The sequence below is a fragment of the Oncorhynchus mykiss genome, chromosome 22, assembly GCF_013265735.2.
Source record: "Oncorhynchus mykiss isolate Arlee chromosome 22, USDA_OmykA_1.1, whole genome shotgun sequence".
Classification (NCBI taxonomy): Eukaryota; Metazoa; Chordata; class Actinopteri; order Salmoniformes; family Salmonidae; genus Oncorhynchus; species Oncorhynchus mykiss.
The window spans coordinates 41,730,624-41,756,525 of record NC_048586.1 but is presented as its reverse complement, the minus strand read 5'-3'; the positions used below and the strand labels follow the sequence as shown (position 1 = coordinate 41,756,525).

The following is a 25,902-nucleotide window of genomic DNA, read 5'->3' as shown; positions in this document are numbered from 1 at the left end:
GGATTGCAAATGATGCAGACAATTACATTGATGGAAGCCACAATCTATCTGCAATATTAAAGCTGATCTACCCCCTGAAAAACAATTGTAATAAAATAAAGTCACTTGGTATATCTTCTTACCTATGAGGAACAACAGTATTAGTCAGATCACAGAGAGAAGTCGGGCTGAAAGAATGATGGAGAAATGTCTACACAGACAATCACAATTAGTATTACTCAGATCACAGAGAGAAGTCGGGCTGAAAGAATGATTGAGAAATGTCTACACAGACAATCACAAGAGCAGACTAATGAGCCTGTTGATTTTTGCCTTGGTTTTACGCTAGTCTACAATAAGCTCACTTAGGCCATTCCGTGTTATTTATCTGGCTATAAGAGGTCCTTCACGCCTTGTGTTAGTTTAATGGACGAACGACCACTCAGCAGAATCCACCGCAACAAGTCTAAGGGAATAATTTAGTCTCTCCCTTTCTGGGTCCCAGTGGTCAAAATGAAACAGTGGGGAGAAACACCCTCTGCAGCCTGGTCAAGCTCCTTACAATTAGGAGCTATAATTCTCTCAGGGCATTTAACTCAACCCTAGCCAGCAAACATGCCACTAACTCAAAGGATGGATACGAGTAGGACAATGCCAACCCAACAGAAAGTAGTGGCATGGCCTTTATTGAGTATTGATGAACCTGAAGAGTACCACAAGCATCTTCTCTGCTGCACTTGACCAGACTGAAAGATGGTTACAAACACCCTTCCTTAGATTGTAAGGACACTTGAAGAAAAAAAGTGTATGTTGAATTGTCCTGTGTTCTGGTACTTCATCCTGTACAGCCTATTGTTTACATTGATATGAACAACATTCCATGACATTCTTAGGCTGTGAAGTATGATATAACGTAGTCGACTTCCTGCCTTTTCCACTCCTGAGACAGCAATATGTCACTCTATCATCAAGCCGGGCGATATGGCCAAACATTTATATAACGATAAATTGACTGAATTTTCACGATAACAATAAACTGAATGATACGTTTATAACATTTTTTTGTATAATACCCTTAAAACAACTACTACTACTTTGAATGTTGTAGCTATCAATTGTCACATTAACAATCAACCATAGCAAACTCATTTCATTTATTTCATAGGGCCCTATAGATTGTTTATGATAATGAACGATATCAGCAAACTGTCCACGATAAGTGGTTGGTTTATCATCCCAGTTCTACTCTATCACTGTCTATTCCTCGTGGTCTGTGTCTGGTCGTGGCATCCACCTTTCATAATCCTCTATCCTGGCCACCAATCTGACTCTCCGGTTACACTAAGCTGTCACTGTCACCATGCACGGTGGGATAGCTCTGTTGTTATTGTTTTGTTCGGGCTGTTTCTTTGCCTGGCTGGGAGCATATTGGCCTGCTGTGCTCTGGCTGGCTGGGAAAGCTACAATTCAGTATGACATGTTGTTGTAAGACACCACTTAAAAATTATTTTTAGAGCCCATATCCAGAAGGTTCAAATGCTCAAAGACTTGAATCAGAGGCTTCAGTGTTACAACTACCATTCTGTATTCTTGTTCTGAATCTTCCCTAAATGTCTAGAGGTGCGTTAAGGACTGTAACCTTTACTTATGCTGTTGACTTATACCCTGTGATCTATTCCCTCTGAACTTGTCAGGCAAACAGAAGAAAAGGGAGGATGAAAACAAGCAGTTCAATGCATTCAAATGATTTGACTTCTCACCAAGGTGGGGTCTGGCCTGGGCCTGGGAACTTCTATTGTCAAAAACTGTCAAAAGGAAAGGTCACACCGCCGAAGTCACTTCCAGCCTGAGTGTAACCGACATCAAGCCATAGCCTGAATATTGACTCAGTTAGCCCCTTGGCTCCCGTGTCCATAGCAACAGCTGAGGAGGTAGTTGTCACAGCTTGTTTGGCCTCAGTGGGCTAGCATGTTTCCTCTAAAAAGACCCTTGTTTCCAAATCGGGTCAGAGAGAGCACAGAGGAGTGGAGTTAAGTTGGAATGCCCTTGTGTCCAAGGGTTGAGATTCCATTCTTGTTTTGTTATTCTAATAGTTTGTGTGTTATTTTACATGAACAGACATAAGCCACAGTATGTATGGATGTTCGTTTGATTTACTGTTATTAATGACCTTGAAGACGAGCTCTGGAAATAGGTAACTTATCCAGATTGTTGCCCTTGTTACGCCTTTCCTATTTTTCAGGACTACTTTTATTCAATAGTGCATTGATTTGGTATTCAGGAAGTGAACCCATTTAGCAACAGGAACCAAATGAAGCACGCATTATCTATTATCACAATCTATCAGGAGGATGAACAAAAAAAATACCTCTTTGGCCTTCCCACACATCTCTAACCTTTTCTTTCAAAAGCGTTCAGCAAATAGTCCTAATGCCACTCACTTGTTTGCAGATGATTGTGAATACCATTAGTTCTTCCGTTTTTAATTAGAGGGTAAACACAGGGTAAACTGAGTGTTTTTAGTGAATGTAGGACAGAGAAAATAATACATGACTGTTCTTTTTAATGTACTAACACATCAATATGTTTTCTTCTATAAGGAGTACTGCACGTGTGTGTGTGTGTGTCTGTGTGTGTGTGTGTGTTGACGGGTGTCTCCTTGTCGAAGAGGTCCCTGACCAGAACCCCAGCCTACGAGGCTCCTGGTGACGTGAGAAGTTTGAGCTCTTCCCATCTCCTGTGAGAGCGCTTGAACTCCAATTTCCTGAGAGACATGCTGTACTTCTGCTAGTACTGTGATCGGAATTTCAATGATTTTGGCCTTGCTGCGAGTGCGGAGATTTCTCATATCACCACTCAGTGAGTGTCTTAGGCTATATCCACTACATGAACAGACTGCTATGGGACTGATGTCGAGTAAGGGACAGTGATGGATAAAGAGGAGGGCAAGTTTATATGTTTGCTTTTACAGCAGGATGAGATTGAACTATCATGGGCAAACACTGATCTGATGATTATTCCCCTTGCAGAGTTAACATCCAGCTGTCAGTATTTCCTTAAATATATTGTGATGTATTATGTAATGTATTGTGATGCATTATATAATGTATTGTGATGTACTGTGTAATGTATTGTGATGTATTATGTAATGTATTGTGATGCTTTTTGTAATATAGTGTGATCAAGTGCAGTGCATTTGCAAAGTATTCAGACCTCTTGAATTTTTCCTCATTTTGTTACGTTACAGCCTTATTCTAAAATGTATACAATATTATTTTTTCTCATCAATCTTAACATAATACCCCATAATGACAAAGCAAAAACAGGTTTTTATATATTTAATAAGTAAGTATTCAGTATTTATTCAGTATTTAATACATAAGTATTCAGACCCTTTGCGATGAGACTTGAAATTGAGCTCAGGTGCATCCTGTTTCCATTGATCACTCTTGAGATGTTTCTACAACTTGATTGGAGTCCACCTGTGTTAAATCCAATTGATTGGACATGATTTGGAAAGGCACACACCTGTCCATATAAGGTCCCACAGTTGACAGTGCATGTCAGAGAAAAAAACCAAGCCATGAGGTCGAAGGAATTGTCCATAGAGATCCGAGACAGGAAACATTTCTAAAAAAAACAGTTTTGCTGTGTCATTATGGGGTATTGTGTGTAGATTGATGAGAAAAACAACAACAGTTCATCCATTTTAGAAGAAGGCTGTAACGTAACAACATGTGAAAAAAGTCAAGGGGTCTGAATACTTTCAGAACGCATTGAATACCATTAGCACGTGAAAGTGTAGTTAATCTGTAATATAAAAAACGTGGTTACACACTTTAGTCCTCACTGTCCTCTGTGGTATTTGGCAGTAATACCTCCATTACATTCTGTATCTGTGGCACTACCACATTTGTCATTGAAGTACAGAGCATAGATCCCAGAGGATTGACAGAAGAGGGTTAACGTAAATGCATAAGCAGCTGACTGAAATTCTTATTGCACTTCCTCTATTTTCCAGTTACTTAAAAAGTCAATTAAAAAGGCCATTATCTTTTCATTTTCCAAATGTAATAGGAAAACAAATGAATTTTACCCTCTGTGGTTTTTTTGCTGGCATTACGTTAGTTTTTTGTTTTTGTTTAGTATTTTTCATCTATCTGGCTTACGAGCTGTTTATAGAATTGGACCATTATTTTTCTCTAACTCCCCAAGGTGAGGTTTGATGTCTCTCCATCCTTTTTATTCCCACGTGTCCAACACTCAATGTCATCTAAATGTGTTTTTGCCTTTCTATATTCATGATATCCCATTTTATACTCTTCGACCAATTTCATTGAAATTGCAATGGAGCAAAGTGTGTGGATATTTAGTAGAAAAAAAGAAAAGTCTGACTTCACATACTGAACACAAATATAAACGTACCATGCAACAATTTCAAAGATTTTACAGTTACAGTTACAGTTCAGATAAGGAAATCAGTCATTTGAAATAGATAAATTAGGTCCTAATCTATGGATTTCAAATGACTGGCCAGAGGCGCAGCCATGGATGGGCCTGGGGGGGCATAGGATCACCCACTGGGGAGCCAGGGCCAACCAATCAGAATAAGTTTTTCGACACAAAAACAGATTTATTACAGACAGAAATACTCCTCAGTTTCATCAGCTGTCCGGGTGGCTGGTCTCAGATGATCCCACAGGTGAAGAATTCCACTCCAGCCATTACAACTAGCAAATCAAATCAAATCAAATGTATTTATATAGCCCTTCGTACATCAGCTGATATCTCAAAGTGCTGTACAGAAACCCAGCCTAAAACCCCAAACAGCAAGCAATGCAGGTGTAGAAGCACCTAGCCCATCATCCTATAGCTCCTCCCACCAACCTGCGCTGCTGCTGGTCTGTGGATGTTTGGATCATGTTGCTGAGGACCTCCTCAACTTTTTGAATAGATTTTTTTGTAGTCATGCTGAGACAAAGGGCTCGATTCAATCAGGTCTGCTTTAGCCAACATCCGCATAGCGATTGTTTTCGTAGTGTCAGAGTTTGAACTTTGTTTGAGCTGTCAAATCCACAAGTGTCTCCTGGCATTCAACTTAAAGCGGGCATTGCCATTGTTGCATAAAGATAAATCCCATGAAGCCTTTGTTTACAAGTCCGAACAATGGAATGTGAGATGGAATCTACACCTCCATTAGGATTATATATATATCCTCATTATTTTGTTTAGTGATTTTCAATTTGAGTGTAAACATTTCTATATAGCCAACACTTTCTCATTTTGAACTTCTAAGCGAGTGGGGCGGATGCGACTTTGTGACAATGATCACAAGAGCAGCTGCTCAACGATTTGAGGCTCCAACCTCGAACTCCATTATCAAATTCACTGACAACACGACAGTAGTACCCTGATCACTAAAAATGATGAGACAGCCAACAAGGAGGAGGTAGGCACTTCTGACAGTGTAACAACGGAGCTGATTGTGGTCTTCAGGAGGAACCAGGCAGGGCATGCCCCCATCCTCATCAACTGGGCCGCCGTGGAGACAGACAAAAACATCAAGTTCTTTGGCATACACATCTCAGAAGAGCTGAAATGGTCAAACTACATGGACACCGTGGTGAAGAAGGCACGACAGCAACTCTTTAACATCAGAAGGCTGAAGAAATTCCGCCTGTCCCCGAGGGCCCTTAGTGTTCCATTCGAGCACCATCGAGAGCATACTGTCGGGCTGCATCTCAGCCTCTTCTCCCCACATCCATCACTCAGACGCAAACAGTACTGGAGCATAATGGCTAAAACTAACAGACTGGCCAATAGCTTCTACCCCCAGGTTGCTGAATAGCCACCACAAGTCAGGAACTTGCTCCCCCTGTCCTCCTCCTGCACACACCTCCCCATGAAAACACAGCAAATTTGAGGGATTTGAAGTTGAGAGATTGATATATACGTAAAAATACAGTTTTTACAGAAGTCGGAAGTTTACATACACCTCAGCCAAATACATCTAAACTCAGTTTTTCACAATCCCTGACATTCAATCCTAGTAAAAATTCCCTGTTTTAGGTCATTTAAGATCACCACTTTATTTTAAGAATGTGAAATATCAGAATAATAGTAGAGATAATTATTTATTTCAGCTTTTATTTCTTTCATCACATTCCCAGTGGATCAGAAGTTTACATAGACTCAATTAGTAATTGGAAGCGTTGCCTTTAAATTGTTTAACTTGGGTCAAATGTTTTGGGTAGCCTTCCACAAGCTTCCTAAAATAAGGTGGGTGAATTTTGGCCCATTCCTCCTGACAGAGCTTTGCTTTTTCAGTTCTGCCCACACATTTTCTATGGGATTGAGGTCAGGGCTTTGTGATGGCCACTCCAATACCTTAACTTTGTTGTCCTTAAGCCATTTTGCCACAACTTTGGAAGTATGCTTCAGGTCATTGTCCATTTGGAAGACGCATTTGAGGCCAAGCTTTAACTTCCTGATTGAGACTGTCTTGTTGCTTCAATATTCCCACATAATTTTTCTGCCTCAGGAAGCCATCTATTTCGTGAAGTGCACCAGTCCCTCCTGCAGCAAAGCACTACCACAACATGATGCCACAACCCCCATGCTTCACGGTTGGGATGGTGTTCTTCGGCTTGCAAGCCTCCCCCTTTTTCCTCCAAACATAACGATGGTCATTATGGCCAAACAGTTCAATTTTTGTTTCATCAGACCAGAGGACATTTCTCCAAAAAGTACGATATTTGTCCCCATGTGCAGTGGCTTCTTCAATGCTGAACGGCCTTTCAGGTTATGTCAATATAGGACTTGTTTTACTGTGGATACAGATACTTTAATACCCGTTTCCTCCAGCATCTTCACAAAGTCCTTTGCTGTTGTTCTGGGATTGATTTGCACTTTTCACACCAAAGTATGTTCATCTCTATCAGACAGAACGTGTCTCCTTCCTGAGCTGTATGACGGCTGCGTGGTCCCATGGTGTTTATGTTTGCGTGCTATTGTTTTTACAGATGAACGTGGTACCTTCAGGTGTTTGGAAATTGCTCCCAAGGATGAACCAGACTTGTAAAAATAGAGACAGAAATACCTTATTTACATACGTTTTCAGATCCTTTACTATGAGATTAGAAATTGAGCTCAGGTGCATCCTGTTTCCATTGATCATTCTTGAGAGGTTTCTACAACTTCATTGGACATGATTTGTAAAGGCACACACCTGTCTATATAAGTTCCCACAGTTGGCAATGCATGTCGGAGCAAAAACCAAGCAATGAGTTGAATGAGTTGTCCGTATAGCTCCAAGACAGCATTTGGTCGAGGCACAGATCTAAGGAAGGATACCAAAACATTTCTGCAGCATTGAAGGTCCCCAATAACACAGTGGCCCCCATCATTCCTAAATGGAAGAAATTTGGAACTACCAAGACTCTTCCTAGAGCTGGCCGCCCAGTCAAAATGAGCAGTCAGGGGAGAAGGGCTTTGGTCAGGGAAGTGACCAAGAACCCGATGGTCACTCTGACAGAGCTCTAGAGTTCATCTTTGGAGATGGGAGAACCTTCCAGAAGTACAACCATCTCTGCAGCACTACACCAATTGGGTGTTTGCCAAAAAGGAACCTAAAGACTCTCAGACCATGAGAAACAAGATTGTCTGGTCTGATGAAACCAAGATTTAACTCTTTGGTCTGAATGCCAAGCGTCACGTCTGGAGGAAACCTGGCACCATCCATATGGTGAAGCATGGTGGTGACAGCATCATGCTGTGGGGATGTTATTCAGCAGCAGGGGCTTGGAGACTAGAAAGGATCGAGGCAAAGCATAATGGTGCAAAGTACAGGAAGATCCTTGATGAAAACTTGCTCCAGAGCGCTCAGGTCTTCAGACTGGGGTTAAGGCTCAACTTCCAACCGGAAAATTACCCTAAGCACAGCCAAGACTACGCAGCAGTGGCTTCGGGACAAGTCTCTGAATGTCCTCGAGTGGCCCAGCCAGAGCCCGGACTTGAACCCGATCAAACATCTCTGGAGACACCTGAAAATAGCTGTGCAGCGACTCTCTCCATCCAACCTGACAGAGATTAAAAGGATCTGCAGAGAAGAATGGGAGAAACTCCCAAAATACAGGTGTTCCAAGCTTGTTGTGTCAATCCCAAGAAGAATCGATGCTATAATTGCTGCCAATGGTGCTTCAACAGGGTACTGAGTAAAGGGTCTGAATACTTCTGTAAATGTATATTATTATTATTTATTTTTGTATAAATTCGCAAATGTTTTTGCTTTGTCATTATGGGTGTTCAGATTGACGAGGTGGAAAAAACGATGTAATCAATTTTAGAATAAGGCTGTAACGTAACAAAATGTGGAAAGAGTCAAGGGTTCTGAATACTTTCCGAAGGCACTGTATCTATGTATAGAGAGAGAGAGAGAGAGAGAGAGAGAGAGAGAGAGAGAGAGAAAGAGAAAGCGGGAGAGTGAGAAAGAGAGAGAGAGGGGGTGGGGGAGAGAGAGAACGATAGAGAGGGGGGAGCTTTAGGTATGTGATACATTAATTTGGAGATGATATTCAGCCATTGGGCAATTAACTCCAAAGCACATCTACAACTCCAGAGCACCCCTACAACTCCAGAGCACCTCTACAACTCCAGAGCACACCTACATCTCCAGAGCACCTCTACAACTCCAGAGCACCCCTACAACTCCAGAGCACCCCTACAACTCCAGAGCACATCTACAACTCCAGAGCACCCCTACAACTCCAGAGCACCCCTACAACTCCAGAGCACATCTACAACTCCAGACCACTTCTACAACTCCAGAGCACCCCTACAACTCCAGAGTACCCCTGCAACTCCAGAGCACATCTACAACTCCAGAGCACATCTACAACTCCAGAGCACCCCTACAACTCCAGAGCACCTCTACAACTCCAGAGCACCCCTACAACTCCAGAGCACCTCTACAACTCCAGAGCACATCTACAACTCCATACTGTGTGAGGTGAAGTGAATGATCGGGACTCTCTCCTTGCCTCATAGGGGGGCAAGCAAAGCCTTGGGGATTCCTCAATCAATATTTAATGTTGTTTTTCAGAATTTTACTCAAGGCAGGCCTTTTTCTTTATTGCGAAGCGATAACTGCTTTTATTACCATTTTGAAAAGTGTTCCAATATTATCTGCGTTAAAGCATGTCCGCTGTCTCGCAGACTACTTAGGCGAGAGGAGACTAAGGCTGTGTTAAATAAAAAAGGCATCCCGATTCTTGATAATTTTTCCACTAATTGGTCTATGACCAATCACATCAGATCTTTTCACATCAGCTCTTTTTCAGCGCTTGTCTGATTAGTCAAAAGACCATTTATCACGGAAAAAAAAGATCAGATTTGGGCTCCCTGTCTAAACGCAGCCATGCAGAAACTTTTGGAGGTTGTAGAATTATTTACACTGCAGCACTCAGTTCTAAAGGTAGGCAATGGGTGTGCCTGTGTGTGTGTGTGTGTGTGTGTGTGTGTGTGGGGGGGGGGGGGGGGGGGCTATATTTTATTCTACCGTACCTTGTTAATGACATAATTCAATTAGAGTACAGCAGGAAGTGGAGAAAAGCACAATGTGTTTTGCTTATCAATGGCTGTGGAGGGGTTGGTGTTCCTGTTCTTTGTGTGACTGCTTCCACCTTTTCATCCAGACGTGGTACAGTAGTTTCCCTCTCTTAGGTTATGCCAGATGTAATGAGTTTTAAAAAAATGGCCATGTTTACGGTTGTTTTGATAGTTACCATTCACCACTTTGTCTTTTTGTTGTTATTTTATATCCTCAAATTCAGCTATGAAATGCGCTATTGAATATACTACAGTATGGCTGGACTGTCATTCGACAATTTACCAATTTCACACAAACAATCCTTTAACCTGTAGTCGTATACTCGCAGGACAAGAACCGATACCGAAAACTGAGTCAAACACTTAGACATGAGTGATGACACTCACAGTTTATGCTCCAACAGAAGCAAAACCACAAACCAGTTTTGAGGACATGACAGAACACGTGCTCCCCACTGCGTTGTGTAATTCTGCCCATGCACATATTGCACCTGAGCAGCTCCTCCTCCTTGCAAGGGTCACAAGACAGAAGTAGATATGTATTGTATTTATAAATATAAACTGGATGGTTCGAGCTATGAATACTGATTGGCTGACAGTCGTGGTATATCAGACCGTAAACCACTGGAATGACAAAACATTTATTTTTACTGCTCTAATTATATTGGTGACCAGTTTATAATAGCAATAAGGCACCTCGGGGGTTTGTGGTACGGTGTATATGGCCAATATACCACGGCTAAGGCCTGTGTCCAGGCACTCGCGATGCGTCGTGCCTAAGAACAGCCCTTAGCCGTGGTATATAGGCCACATACCACACCTCCTCAGGCCTTATTGTTTAAATAGGCATTGCTTACGGCTTTGCTAGTCATGAGGCCTTTATTCCAGTTGCTTATGGTCTGAGGCATGTGACGTTTGCAAGTTTTAATGTCACATCCACAAGTACAGTGAAATGCCCATAATAGTGTCAGTTGTATCTGTACAACGGATTCATTAGCTAATCAATCACACAACTTCTATTAGATCAATCACACAACTGGCAATATTTTAATCTGAAATGCAACAATTACTATGTGAAACAAGACTAAGATCAACTGTATATCAACTTGAATACCACACTCTTTCTGCCAAGGAAGGCAGTTGTCCCACCCAGTTGTCCCACGCTTCCATTGAATTTAATTTAGATTGAATTGGGCTTTCAGTCCGTAGAAATATAATAAGTATATATCTATGCCTCAGACTTTACACAGGCTGCATCAGGTGTCTGTCTTCCTGTCTTTGTTCTGTGAGCTCAGTTCCATTGCTGGCGCATGCCTGCTGCTGTTGTATGTTTAACTGACAGTTCTGTCACTCAGGATGTGGAGTCAAACAAGCAGCCAGGTCCCACTCTTTGGTTGATTAGACACTGGCTCCCAGCCAATTACTCAACACATCCCTAACTCGTCATCTATCAACCGACCCAGCTGATTTAAAACGTTTGTATAGTTTCAGCCAGTAGTTTTGAAAGTGGTGCTCATGAGCCAAAAACATTTTCTTTGTGTACTACGTCATCCAAATGTGTAACACGTGTCATCCATTTACCTACTCTGTGTCATCCAATTGTGTACTACGTCGTCCATTTTGAATGATATGTTACGTCCTGCAATTTTTAGCAATTCTTATTATATGCTGCTAATGTCTAGTTGATTAACCTACATATCACATTGGTTTTGCAAACACCATTTGCATATGGTCAGATAAGCCTATTTTGCCAAATCGCAGCCAGAGGCGTCTGCAAATAGGTTCTGTTTGCTCCTAGGCATAAGCGAATGTCTGTGCTTGCATACTCCCAAAAAGGCCTTCGCTTGCAAAACAAGAAAAAAAAGGTAGTATTGCTGTTGTTTGTCCCTCTTGGGACACCATAGCAACAACACAGCCAGTACACTTCCTCTCTAAGAGATATCAAGAAATCTGCAATTAATTTTGACGTTTTTGCCAAGGAGGTCTTAGTCGCAAAATTTTACATCCAGCTAAGATGTTTGTTGCAGTATTTCTCAAGTGAAAAAAGCTGCATGAAAACTGGCAAACAAACACTTAATTGAAGAATCCTGTCCAAAGTTCCCGCTGTTACTGGGAGTAGTACTGTTGACCAATCACAGATGAAGGTGAGTAGACTTCGGTCATTGAACTTCGACTTGCCTTAAGAAAAACATGTGGTGTGCGCAAACAGCTGAAAAAACACCCTGCCGAACACATAAACTAACAAACAAGTCACAAAATGTGGTCATAATACTGCATATGCACAAACTATTTCGATTGGGAAGCCACAGGCTTTATAACCTCCCTTGTCTGTCAGACACAGGTTTGGCCCTGCATGCCTTTATCTCACCTCATTTGCACACACTGTATATAGACTTTTTCTACTATATTATTGACTGTATGTTTGTTTATTCCATGTGTAACTCTGTGTTGTTGTATGTGTCGAACTGCTTTGCTTTATCTTGGCCAGGTAGCAATTGTAAATGAGAACTTGTTCTCAATTAGCCTACCTCGTTAAATAAAGGTGAAATTAAAATATATAAATAAATGCCTGATCGGTAATCCGGCCATGTGTAGGCTATCCTTCCTTCCTACTATCCTCACTCACACCTTCCCATAAACACAGAATGGGCTACTAATGGTTAGCAATAAACAATATCCTAGCCTACTCTGCAAACAAATCAAGTCAAAAAAATCAAGTATGTTATTTAATGGAATCACTTGAAACTTCCAAGAACCTGTTTCTTCTTCTCTCTTGCATAAAATACAGGAAGATGGTTGGATGGTGTGATTCACTGAGAATAAAATGCAACCAGCCATTACCAAGATAGGTAGATATATAGGCTCCAGCTCCTGATAAAGTAATTCTGTACTTCGTACATCTGATTTTGACATCCAATGGGTCTGTTTATGAGAACTATATGCCTATTGATCTTACAAATCTCTCACGTGGTATTTTCAAACAGTGAGGTATGATGAGAATGAGAGTAGTAGACCAGTATATTATATATTTTTTATGACATTACAGTAGTACAGTGAAAAGTAATCTGAAACTCCTAAACTGACATCATATCCATATGAAAGTACTCCATGCCCCTCCCTCGCGGTGACATCAGCAGGGTCCTGCTCTCTCTTCCCATCGCCAAAGACTCACAAAGGACTACAACTGGATAGTCGGGAACTCGCAAAACTACGCCCGTTTGATGCATTTATTCCAAAGGATTTATTTAAGGGACTTTTACTAGGTGAGCTAAGATTTTAAAGTTCTTATTCCCACGTTTTCAAATGTTAAACTTATGCTCTCATCCAAACAGAAGTGCTCGCGTCGACAAAAACAGTTTGCATGATGTAGTTGCGTTCTCATAGTTTAGGAACCTCATTAGCTCATTTATGAATAACTTAAAAATAAAAAAAAATCAGAATGGAGACCGTAGTTGTGAGGTTATTTTAATGGAAACTATTGTAATTTTAATAGTTGGATATTTTTACGAGCCGAAGGGGCAGTGCAGCCACTTAGCTGACCAAAGGTGGGTGGGTTTTTCTGTCTTTGCGGTGCTAATTTGTAGTTCTTACCTACATTGTTTCTTCTTACCACGTCATGCACCCTATAAATCACTATATCTCTCTGCCTCCACACAAGTTTTGCTGCCAATTATAAAAACAGTTTTGCCTTGAGTAATAGCAGTCATAAATTGTCGAAATTGTCTCCACTCTCCATCACCTATTGAACACAACAATTTAAAACGTTTTAAGAGTGGTGCATTAGCAACATTGATGTAATGCAGTGACAGTCGGTGCCGATCAAGATTAGGGAGGACGATTTTTTTTAATGATCATTATTTCTATCACAATATATTGGATGACTGATTCATATTCCATTCACCCAGCTCAAGGCTACTCGAATATGCTATATACCCATCATGAGCTTACTACAACCTAGCCTACAACTGAAAGTTTATAATTTAGGTGAACATGTCTATAGATAAATTGGGAGTAATCAAGGTGACACATTCCATAATGCCTTGTATACTCTTGCCTGTATCGAGCTGATCTTGTCTGTAAACATTAGTCCTAACAGTTAAAATGAGAGTTTCTATTGGACAAATTAATATAGGCCCCTCCCCGTTTCATTCCGTTTGCTTCCGTTTAAGAAACATTTTCGGCAGGAACACCCCTAATCACCTGCATGCGCACACAGTTCTTTCGTAGCAGCCACATTCAGCATTATCACTTTGCTCAATGTAAACTCAGCAAAAAAATGAACATCCTCTCACTGTGTTTATTTTCAGCAAACTTAACATGTGTACATATTTGTATGAGCATAGCAAGATTCAACAAATGAGACATAAACTGAACAAGTTCCACAGACATGTGACTAACGGAAATTGAATAATGTGTCCCTGAACAAAGGGGGGTCAAAATCAAAAGTAACAGTCAGTATCTGGTGTGGCCACCAGCTGCATTAAATACTGCAGTGCATCTCCTCCACATGGACTGCACCAGATTTGCCAGTTCTTGCTGTGAGATGTTACCCCACTCTTCCACCAAGCCACCTGCAAGTTCCCGGACATTTCTGGGGGGAATGGCCCTAGCCCTCACCCTCTGATACCAACAGGTCCCAGACGTGCTCAATGGGATTGAGATCCGGGCTCTTCGCTGGCCATGGCAGAACACTGACGTTCCTGTCTTGCAGGAAATCATGTACAGAAAGAGCAGTATGACTGATGGCTTTGTCATGCTGGAGGGTCATGTCAGGATGAGCCTACAGGAAGGGTACCACATGAGGGAGGAGGATGTCTTCCCTGTAATGCACAGCGTTGAGATTGCCTGCAATGACAACAAGCTCAGTCCGATGATGCTGTGACACACCGCCCCAGACCATGATGGACCCTCCACCTTCAAAATGATCCCACTCCAGAGTACAGACCTCATAATCGTGGTATACAGTCTGATCTACCACAGCTGTCATCCAATTACCATTCAGGGCTCGAACCAACCAGTTTATAATTCCTTCTTGCATCTACTCTCCTCCTCTCACATTTTCCTTTCGCTTGTGGACTTCAGTGCACAACACAACAGCTGTCTTTGACCAGGTGCAAAAACCTCTTCAAGCCAAACCTTCATACCTTAACCGCTAACCACTACACAGCCTACATCATTGCCACTAGGTCCTGGACCATACCAGTATCACTATACTTATCAGTATCGTGGCAAGGAAACAAAATACAAAGCGAATTTGACTTTTTTAGGAAAATAGCCCTAATGAGAAAAAAAGAAACAACAAACATAATTAAATTGTCATCCAGAGTCACATTTATTTCCCAAGCTATAGAACACAGTACTTTACATACTGCAGGTTTTTTTGCTGGACCATAGAGTTTGGTCTGCTTCATGTTTGACTTTTTGCCATGGAACAAATATTGCAATACTGGGATCTTTTGGTATCAAGTTGTAAACATATTAACGTTATAGTCAACAAACTAGAACTAATGCGTTAGTAAACCCACGATCCAATAGCATTCCTCTATGTTAGAGTCGGGTTGTTGAGCAGGCTAGAGTAGCTGCATTGCCTAAGGGAAGGTAAACTAAGAAGAATAGAAAATACCACACAATATAGCTCTCTTTCTCTCTGCTGCTCCTCCTTAATTTAAGAAATTAATTTGTTCAAATCTGTTCAACTATTGTCTTTCTCTCTGAGTCAACTACTCACCACACTTTATGCACTGCAGTGCTAGCTTCCTGTAGTTTATTTTTTCAGTTCTAGCTTGCTGTAGTTTTATTTGTTCAGTTCTAGGTTCCTTCTCTGGTCCTTTGATTGGATGGACATCATGTCAGAGGGTGCTGTTGAGGCTACTGTAGAACTTCATTGCAAGAAAATATTTTAATCAGTTATTTGGTGAATATTTTTAGGATAGTTTTATCCAGAAAGGATTACTTTTTAAAATGTTTCACTATTTTTCTTTTCATAAAATTCACTGAGGAGGATGCTTCTTCCTTGCTGAGCGGCCTTTCAGGTTATGTCAATATAGGACTTCTTTTACTGTGGATATAGATACTTTTGTACCTGTTTCCTCCAGCATCTTCACAAGGTCCTTTGCTGTTGTTCTGGGATTGATTTGCATATTTCACACCAAAGTACGTTCATCTCTAGGAGAAGGACGTCATATAGGCACTGCTGTTAGTTCGGGAATATAAAAGAACATATTTTCAATGCAAATGGGTCCAACTTCACGTCATGATTTGTGATCCCGGATGCTTAAGAATTTGTATTTTAGTAATTTTCTGTGATCGGGAATGTTTTTTTTTTCAGCTGTCAGGACACATCCCTATACAACTCAGCTGCCAGAATGAAATTTGAAACAACTCAGTTGTATGTCAAGTAGTGATTAGAGGTCGACCGACTATGATAACGATTAATCGGCCTATTTACATATTATAATTTTTTTGTAATTTATTTCTAATAATGACAATTACAACAATACTGAATGAACACTTATTTTAACTTAATATAATACCTCAATAAAAATCCATCTAGCATCAAATAAATAATGAAACATGTTCAATTTGGTTTTAATAATGCAAAAACAAAGTGTTGAAGAAGAAAGTAAAAGTGCAATATGTGCAATGTAAGAAAGCTAACATTTCAGTTCCTTGCTCAGAACATGAGAATATATGAAAGCTGGTGGTTCCTTTTAACATGAGTCTTCAATATTCACTGGTAAGAAGTTTTAGGTTGTAGTTATTATAGGAATTATAGGACTATTTCCCTCTATACCATTTGTATTTCATTAACCTTTACTATTGGATGTTCTTATAGGCACTTTAGTATTGCCAGTGTAAATAGTATAGCTTCTGTCCCTCTCCTCGCTTAGCTCGAACCAGCAACACAACGACAACAGAGCAAGGTGAACAACTACTAGAAGGCTCAGAGCGAGTCATGTTTGAAACGCTATTAGCGCGCGCTAACTAGCTAGCCATTTCACTTCGGTTACACCAGCCTCATCTCGGGAGTTGATAGGCTTGAAGTCATAAACAGCGCAATGCTTGGCGCACAACCAAGAGCTGCTGGCAAAACGCACGAAAGTGCTGTTTGAATGAATGTTTATTCGCCTGCTTCTGCCTACCACCGCTCAGTCAGATACTTAGATACTTGTATGCTCAGTCAGATTATATGCAACGCTCGGGGGTTTGAACTTGCAACCTTCCAGTTACTAGTCCAACGCTCAAACCACTAGGCTAACCTGCCGCCCCATATAACTAGTGATTATGATTGATTGTTTTTTATAAGATAAGTTTAATGCTAGCTAGCAACTTACCTTGGCTTCTACTGCATTCGCGTAACAGGAGTGCAATGAGAGGCAGGTGGTTAAAGCGTTAACTGTAAGGTTGCTAGATTGGGTCCCCCGAGGTGACAAGGTGAAAATCTGTTGTTCTGCCCCTGAACAAGGCAGTTAACCCACCGTTCCTAGGCTGTCATTGAAAATAAGAATGTGTTCTTAACTGACTTGCCTGGTTAAATAAAGATTAAATAAATGTGTAAAAAAAATATTTAAAAAATATAAAAAAATATTTTAAAAAATCGGCAAATTGGCGCCCAAAAATACCGATTTCCGATTGTTATGAAAACTTGAAATCGGCCCTAATTAATCGCTCATTCCGATTAATCGGTCGACCTCTAGTCTCAACGTCAACAATGAAGAGGCGACTCCGGGATGCTGGCCTTCTAGGCAGAGTTGCGAAGAAAAAGCCATATCTCAGACTGGCCAATTAAAGATTAAGATGGGCAAAAGAACACAGACACTGGACAGAGGAACTCCATACAAAATCAGCCGTTTCCAGCTACAATAGTCATTTACATCATTAACGATGTATTTCTAATCAATTTCATGTTATTTTAATGGCACCCTAGTTCCAGAATCAATTTAGTCAACTTTCACCCGGTGAAAAAATATGCGCTCTCAGATGAATCTGATTCACTCATTCTGTTGTCTTTCCTTTATCCCATCTGCATTAGAGGGACTCTTGGGAGAATGATAGCAATGATCAGCCTTTAAAGTGTGGATAATTAAAATCTGAGTAGCAGCAGCATTGACATTGCATTCTGAAAGTATTCAGACCTTTTTCCACATTTTGTTACGTTACAGCCCCTTTTCCCAAAAAATTATTAAGTAAAAAAAAACAGAACATCAATGTACACACAATGACAAAGCAAAAAACATGATCCCATGTTTCATGAGCTGAAATGTAAGATCCCAGAAATGTTCCATGTGCACAAAAAGCTTATTTCTCTCATTTTGTGCACACTTCAAATCAAATGTATTGGTCACATACACATGGTTAGAAGATGTTAATGTGAGTGTAGCGAAATGCTTGTGCTTCTAGTTCCGACAATGCAGTAATAACCAATGAGTAATCTAACCTAACAATTTCACAACAACTACCTTATACACACAAGTGTAAAGGGATGAAGAATATGTACATAAAGATATATGAATGAGTGATGGTACAGAACGGCATAGGCAAGATGCAGTAGATGGTATCGAGTACAGTATATACATATGAGATGAGTAATGTAGGGTATGTAAACATTATATTAAGTGGCATTGTTTAAAGTGGCTAGTGATACATTTTTTACATACATTTTTTCATTATTAAAGTGGCTGGAGTTGAGTCAGTATGTTGGCAGCAGCCACTCAATGTTAGTGGTGGCTGTTTAACAGTCTGATGGCCTTGAGATAGAAGCTGTTTTTCAGTCTCTCGGTCCCTGCTTTGATGCAACTGTACTGACCTCGCCTTCTGGGTGAACAGGCAGTGGCTCGGGTGGTGTAAGGTGTCCTGGAAGGGAAGGTAGTTTGCCCCTGGTGATGCGTTGTGCAGACTTCACTACCCTCTGGAGAGCCTTACGGTTGTGGGCGGAGCAGCTGCCGTACCAGGCTGTGATACAGCCCGACAAGATGCTCTCGATTGTGCATCTGTAAAAGTTTGAGTGCTTTTGGTGACAAACCAAATTTCTTCAGCCTCCTGAGGTTGAAGAGGCGCTGTTGCACCTTCTTCACCACGCTGTCTGTGTGGGTGGACCAATTCAGTTTGTCCGTGATGTGTACGCCGAGGAACTTAAAACTTACTACCCTCTCCACTACTGTCGTGGCCATGCACGCCTCCAACTCAATCATCAAGTTTGCAGACGACACTAGTGGTTGGCTTGTTTTTTGTTTACATCCACCTGACCGGCGTGACATATCAAGAAGTTGGTTGTACAGCATGATTATTACACAGGTGCACCTTGTGCAGGGGACAATAAAAGGCCACTCTAAAATGTGCAGTTTTTCCCACAACACACAACGCCACAGATGTCTCAAGTTTTGAGGGAGAGTGCAATTGGCATGCTGACTGCAGGAATGTCCACCAGAGCTGTTGCCAGAGAATTTAATGATCATTTCTTTACAATAAGCCGCCTTCAATGTCGTTTTAGAGAATTTGGCTGTACTTCCAACCGACTTCACAACCGCAGACCACGTGTATGGTTGGCATGTGCGGTTATGGAATGGGCAGGCATAAGCTACGGAAAATGAACACAACTGCATTTTATCTATGGCAATTTTAATGCACAGAAAAACTGTGCCAAGATCCTGTGGCCCATTTTAAGGTATCTTTGACCAAAAGATGCATATCTTTATTACCACACATGTGAATCCATAGATTAGGGCCTAATTCATTTCAAATGACTGATTTTCCTCATATGAACTGTAACTCAGTAAAATCATTGAAATTGTTGCGTTTTAGATTCTTGTTCAGTACAAAATAAATAACTTATCTTGGAGCAACATTAACCCATGTTTTTGCACAACACAGGGATCTATTTTAATGTATTAAAATGTTTTTCAGTTTGTGGGCCTGAGAAGAGTTTTGTTCTTTTACTTGGACTGAAGTTCATATTGAATAATGCATAGACTTGGTTAGTCCTTGTATGTTTTATTTAGTCAGCCGGGGCAGAGCGTCTTCGTGCACTAACGGGTGACATGGAGATCAGTCTTTTTTTATTTACATTTTTTTGACCCCCTTTTTTTTCTCCCCAATTTTTCAGCGGGCGGCGAAGGTTGAGTCATGCATCTTCCGTTGAGTCACTGCGCTTCCTAAAACCCCGTCCTCTTAACCCGGAAGCCAGCCCGCACCAATGGTCACTTGTATAATACCAAAGTCTCTGCCTACTTTCTGCTATTTCTCAGGTCACTTGTATAATACGAAGCCTCTGCCAAAGCATAACTCATTTTTCCGTCTTTCAGAGCTCCCTCTTGAGTGACAAATGATTTAAATGGAGTTCATTGTGTGAGTGAATGTGCATGTGATTCTAGATAAGCTGCTCCCACAGTGAGAACGTGCCTCTCCGCACTCTCTCTCTCTCTCCGCACTCTCCCTGTGGACATTAGTGCTGGGTCCAGCTGGTTATTTACACCGTCCTTTACAACAGAGGGCACGCTGGCACAATTGGAATCAGACAGGGCAGCTTTGTTGGCCCCGGGGCACCCTGGGACCCTGTCTGACTCATGGATAATAGTCACTTATTGCCAGGTGTCACTCATACTAGAGGTTTGGTTGGGTCATTCTATATTGTTCCATTCAGCCTGGGTTGTAAGTGATTGTGTTCTGTAAGTGTTGAACAGTTTTAATCAACAGTGATTTCTTAAGATGGAGGAGGCCGATCCCTCTAGTAGCTTCTGTTTGATTGTGTCCATGTTTCTAGTGCCCATCTCCACAGGGATGTATTAACTGGATTACCCAGGCAACACTTCTCTCAGCTTTGTTTGTGTAACATTAGCCCATCAGCTTTTGGGGTGTTCCAATTCTGAGTCTTGAATGAACAACCGGTGTTGTTTATAACCTGGAACACGCAGTGTCTTTTAGAAAGGGAGATTTAGGAAGTGAAACCAGAGGCTACACTTCCCTTTTGGATTCCAATGTTACCATAGCATTCCTCCTACTTCATGGTGAGACTAGCGATGTGATGAGAAGAGAATTCTACTTAAATGTCTGATTTTATAAAGCCTGCATTGACAGTTGAAAGACACCCTATTCTTTTTATCGAAATAATGATTCCTTTTCACACCATCCCTTGTGCCAATTCACAATGAAATATTTATGTTCAAAGCTTTCAAGTGAATGAAGTGGAGAGGGATAGCCAAAGCTACTAGCCATTTTCCCCTCTTTTTAGCAAAAAGGGGTTTTCCACAGTCATTTAATAAGGCATAATGCCAGTTTTAGACTCTTTGCAATGTGATACACAACCACAACATAGTTTTAATGCATTTTCAGTTAAAGTGTTGAAAGGAAATTGTATTACCATGTATGATTTGCAAGACAGAAGTTTGCATGCATAGAAATGTCGGGCTATTAGACAAATGTTTACCAACCCATTCAAATCTCCTCACTGGCTGTAAACCAATCTTAGTACCATGTGAGACAGATGATGTCACTGAAGAATCTAGAATCTGATGCTGTCATCAGAATCAGTCAATGTACACAGTGAGGCTTCTGTTATGGTTCTCTGTCAACATTGGTCTTTGATTACATTATCTTTGACTGGCCAATAGTCAATAGAGCCACACAGTGTCATGAAGAGTGTCTCTGTGTATTATGTTGGAGCTAAATTTGTAGAAAGTTGTATGGTCTCCTAGACCACCGTTTATCTGCAGGCTATAAGGACCACAGGGTGGTTATAAAACTCACGTCACCGAGGACTCTAGACCGCTGCTGAAACATTCACCTCTGGGTTAACACCTATTCTTTAGTGCAGGGATCAAATCAAATTTGTCACATGCGTCAAATACAACAGGTGTGACCTTACAGTGAAATGTATATAGGGTATTACGGTACAGAGTCAATGTGGAGGCTATATACAGGGTATTACGGTACAGAGGCAATGTGGAGGCTATGTACAGAGTCAATGTAGACGCTATATACAGGGGGTACCGGTACAGAGGCAATTTGGAGGCTATATACAGGGGGTACCAGTACAGAGGCAATGTAGACGCTATATATGTATTACGGTACAGAGTCAATGTGGAGGCTATATACAGGATGTTACGGTACAGAGTCAATGTGGAGGCTATATACAGGGGGTACCGGTACAGAGTCAATGTAGACGCTATATACAGGGTATTACGGTACAGAGTCAATGTGGAGGCTATATACAGGGTATTACGGTACAGAGTCAATGTGGAGGCTAAATACAGGCGGTACTGGTACAGAGTCAATGTGGAGGCTATATACAGGGGGTACCGGTACAGATTCAATGTGGAGGCTATATACAGGGGGTACCGGTACAGAGGCAATGTGGAGGCTATGACAGAGTCAATGTAGACGCTATATACAGGGGGTACCGGTACAGAGGCAATTTGGAGGCTATATACAGGGGGTACCAGTACAGAGGCAATGTGGAGGCTATATACAGGGTGTTACGGTACAGAGTCAATGTGGAGGCTATATACAGGGTGTTACGGTACAGAGTCAATGTGGAGGCTAAATACAGGGGGTACTGGTACAGAGTCAATGTGGAGGCTAAATACAGTGGGTACTGGTACAGAGTCAATGTGGAGGCTATATACAGGGTGTTACGGTACAGAGTCAATGTGGAGGCTATATACAGGGTGTTACGGTACAGAGTCAATGTGAAGGCTATATACAGGGGGTACCAGTACAGAGTCAATGTGGAGGCTATATACAGGGTGTTACGGTACAGAGTCAATGTGGAGGCTATATACAGGGTGTTACGGTACAGAGTCAATGTGGAGGCTATATACAGGGGGTACCGGTACAGAGTCGATGTGTGGGGGCACCAGTTAGTCAAGGTAATATGTACATGTAGGTAGAGAAAGTGACTATACATAGATAACCAGAGAGTAGCAGCAGCGTAAATGTGCGGAGAGTGGGCACACAATACAAATTGTCTGGGTAGCCATTTGATTAGCTGTTCAGGAGTCTTCTTTCCTTGGGGGTAGAAGCTGTTAAGAAGCCTTTTGGACCTAGACTTGTCAATCCGGTACTGCTTGCCGTGTGGTAGCAGAGAGAACAGTCTGTAACTAGGGTGTCTGGAGTCTTTGACAAATTTTTGGGCCTTTCTCTGACACCACTTGGTGTAGAGGTCCTGGATGGCAGGAAGCTTGGCCCCAGTGATGTACAGAGCCATACGCACTACCCTCCATACGCACTACCCTCCATACACACTACCCTCGGCAGCCGAGCAGTTTCCATTCCAGGCAGTGTTGCAACCATGCTCTCCATGGTGCAGCTGTAGAACCTTTTGAGGATCTGAGGACCCATGCCAAATCTTTCCAGTCTCCTGAGGGATAGGCTTTGTCATGCTCTCTTCACGACCAACTTGGTGTGTTTGGACCATGATAATTTGTTTGATGTGGACACCAAGGAACTTGAAGCTCTTAACCTTCTCCCCTACAGATCTGTCGATGAGAATGGGGTGTGCTCGTCCTCCTGATATCTGTGTCTTTCTCATGCGAATCACAGGGACTTGGGCCTTGTCTGGTGTCTGAAGTAGATCCTTCTCATCCGACTTGTTAAAGAAAAAATCTTTGTCCAGTACGAGTTGAGTAATCGCTGTCCTAATATCCAGAAGGTCTTTTTAGTCATGAGATGGTGGCAGAACATTGTGTAAAAAATAAGTTACAAAAACGTGAAAAAATACACACAGTAGCACAATTGGTTAAGTGCACAAAAAACGGCAGCCATCTCCTCCAGCGTCTTTTTTTCCATCATCATATTTTTCTTGAGTGGGTGGTCGGGGTGCCGCAACATAATATATTTTTACACTGCAAATTGACCGCAATAAGCATAAACCGATGTAATATTTGAGTAAAACACAATACTTTCAAACCAATTTTGATTATATTTGGGAACATTGTTCTGCGTAAGGTGGCGTCTTTCGGATGGGACGTTAAAACGGGTGTCCTGACTCCGTGGTTATTCAAAATCCCATGGTGCTAATTGTAAGAGTAGGGGTGATCACCCTCTGTCATAGCTATATTCACAACCTTGCACATTCCATCATGGCCACCTAATCTTCCCCCTCATTCCTAATTGGCATATACTGTATCACTCCTCACCTCTCCACCTGGTAGCTGATGTGTGGTGAAAGTTTTGGCACAAAAATGGTCGCTGTGAATCACCCAGGTGTGTGCTACACATTGATGGTGGATGAGGTGAGTTTCCCCCTACAATATAAAGTGATTTAAGTACCTCAGTTGGTAGAAAAGTGCTATATAAATCCAATCAATTACTGTGCCTTGCAAAACTATTCACCCCCCCCTTGGCCTTTTTCCTATTTTGTTGTATTACAACCTCTAATTTAAATAGATTTTTATTTCGATTTCATGTCATGGATATGCACAAAATAGTCCAAATTGGTGAAGTGAAATGAAAAAAAGTACTTGTTTCAAAATATGATTAAAAATGGAAAAGTGGTGCGTGCATATGTATTCGCCCCCTTTGCTATGAAGCCCCTAAATAATATTTGGTGCAACCAATTACCTCCATTTAACTAATTATGTGACTACTGAAGTCCACCTGTGTGCAATCTGTCACATGATCTCAGTATATATACACTTGTTCTGAAAGGCCCCAGAGTCTGCAACACCACAAAGCAAGGGGCACCACCAAGCAAGCGGCACTATGAAGACCAAGGAGCTCTCCAAACAGGTCAGGGACAAAGTTGTGGAGAAGTACAGATCAAGGTTGGGTTGTAAAAAAATATCAGAAACTTTGAACATCCCACATTAAAAAATGGAAAGAATATGGCACCACAACAAACTTGCAAAGAGAGGGCCGCCCACCAAAGCTCATGGACCAGGCAAAGAGGGCATTGATCAGGAAGGCAACAAAGAGACCAAGATAACCCTTAAGGAGCTGCAAAGCTCCACAGTGGAGATTGGTGTATCTGTCCATTGGACCATTTTAAGTTGTTCACTCCACAGAGCTGGGCTTTACGGAAGAGTAGCAAAAAAATAATAAGCGAACATGTTTATTGTTTGACAAAAGGCATGTTTGGAGACCCAAACATATGGAAGAATGTACTCTGGTCAGATGAGAATAAAATTGATGAATCAAGGAAAACACTGTGTCTGGAACAAACCCAACACCTCTCATCACCCTGAGAACCCCATCGGCAGGGACTGGGAAACTGGTCAGAATTGAAGGCATGATGGATGGCGCCAAATACAGAGACATTTTTGAGGGAAACCTGTTTGTCTTCCAGAGATTTGAGACTGGGACTGAGGTTCACCTTCCAGCAGGACAATGACCCTAAACATACTGCTACAACAACACTCGAGTGGTTTAAGGTGAAACATTTTAAATGTCTTGGAATGGCCTAGTCAAAGCCCAGACCTCAATCCAATTGAGAATCTGTGGTATGACAAAGATTGCTGTACACCAGCGGAACCCATCCAACTTGAAGGAGCTTGAGCAGTATTGCCTTGAAGAATGGGCAAAAATCCCATATGTGCCAAGCTTATAGAGACATACCCCAAGATACTTGCAGCTGTAATTGCTGCATAAGGTGCCTCTACAAAGTATTAACTTTGGGTGGGTGAATAGTTTTTTTGTGTGTGTCTTATTTGTTATGTTTCACAAAATCTATTTTGCATCTTCAAAGTAGTAGGCATGTTATGTAAATCATGTGATACAACCCCCCCCAAAATCAATTTTAATTCCAGGTTGTAAGGCAACAAAATAGGAAAAATGCCAAGGGGGGTGAATACTTTCGCAAGCCACTGTATTCATATTATTACTATTTGTTTACAATCACATATCTCTCTATTATGTGTGGGAATACTTCGGACGTGATTTCCTGGTGTCTTACACTCTTATGTCCAACTATGAAAATAGTATATTTTCTGCTCAGAGTACTTGGGGGGCCAAATAAAACCATGCGCAAGCCAAATTCGGCCCACAGGCCACCAGTTGGGGGACCCTGCTTTACTGTATGCTTTCAGTAGATTTGTGGTAGCCAAAGATAATCAAGTTTCAGGAAGACTGGTTACAATGGATTACAAGTGAGTTTATTATTATTATCAACTTTATTGCCTTATTACATAGATTTTAAAAAAACTTCTCAATATTGGCTTGCAGTTTATTTTTTATTTGCAAGAGCTGAGAACAATGCACAGTCAAGCTGAGTCACAGTTGAAGTCAGGGGATGTTGGGGAGGAGACAGTGAGGCGCATGGGGGATCTGGCTTCCCCTCATCACAAAGGCATTTCCTTCTTGTTGCTGCTCCTAGGGCATGAACAT

The 25,902-nt window shown here is 41.5% G+C and overlaps 1 protein-coding gene across 2 annotated transcripts in view; it reads left to right on the top strand.

The window, feature by feature from the left end:
• The first annotated feature begins 12,701 nt into the window (after positions 1-12,701).
• LOC110501888 (SH3 domain-binding protein 4) overlaps positions 12,702-25,902 on the top strand; it is a 74,929-nt gene continuing 61,728 nt past the window's right edge. For both annotated transcript variants that reach the window (XM_021579742.2, XM_021579743.2), the window contains exon 1: positions 12,702-12,848. The gene's annotated coding sequence lies outside the window, so the exon portion shown is untranslated. The remainder of the gene's footprint in view (positions 12,849-25,902) is intronic.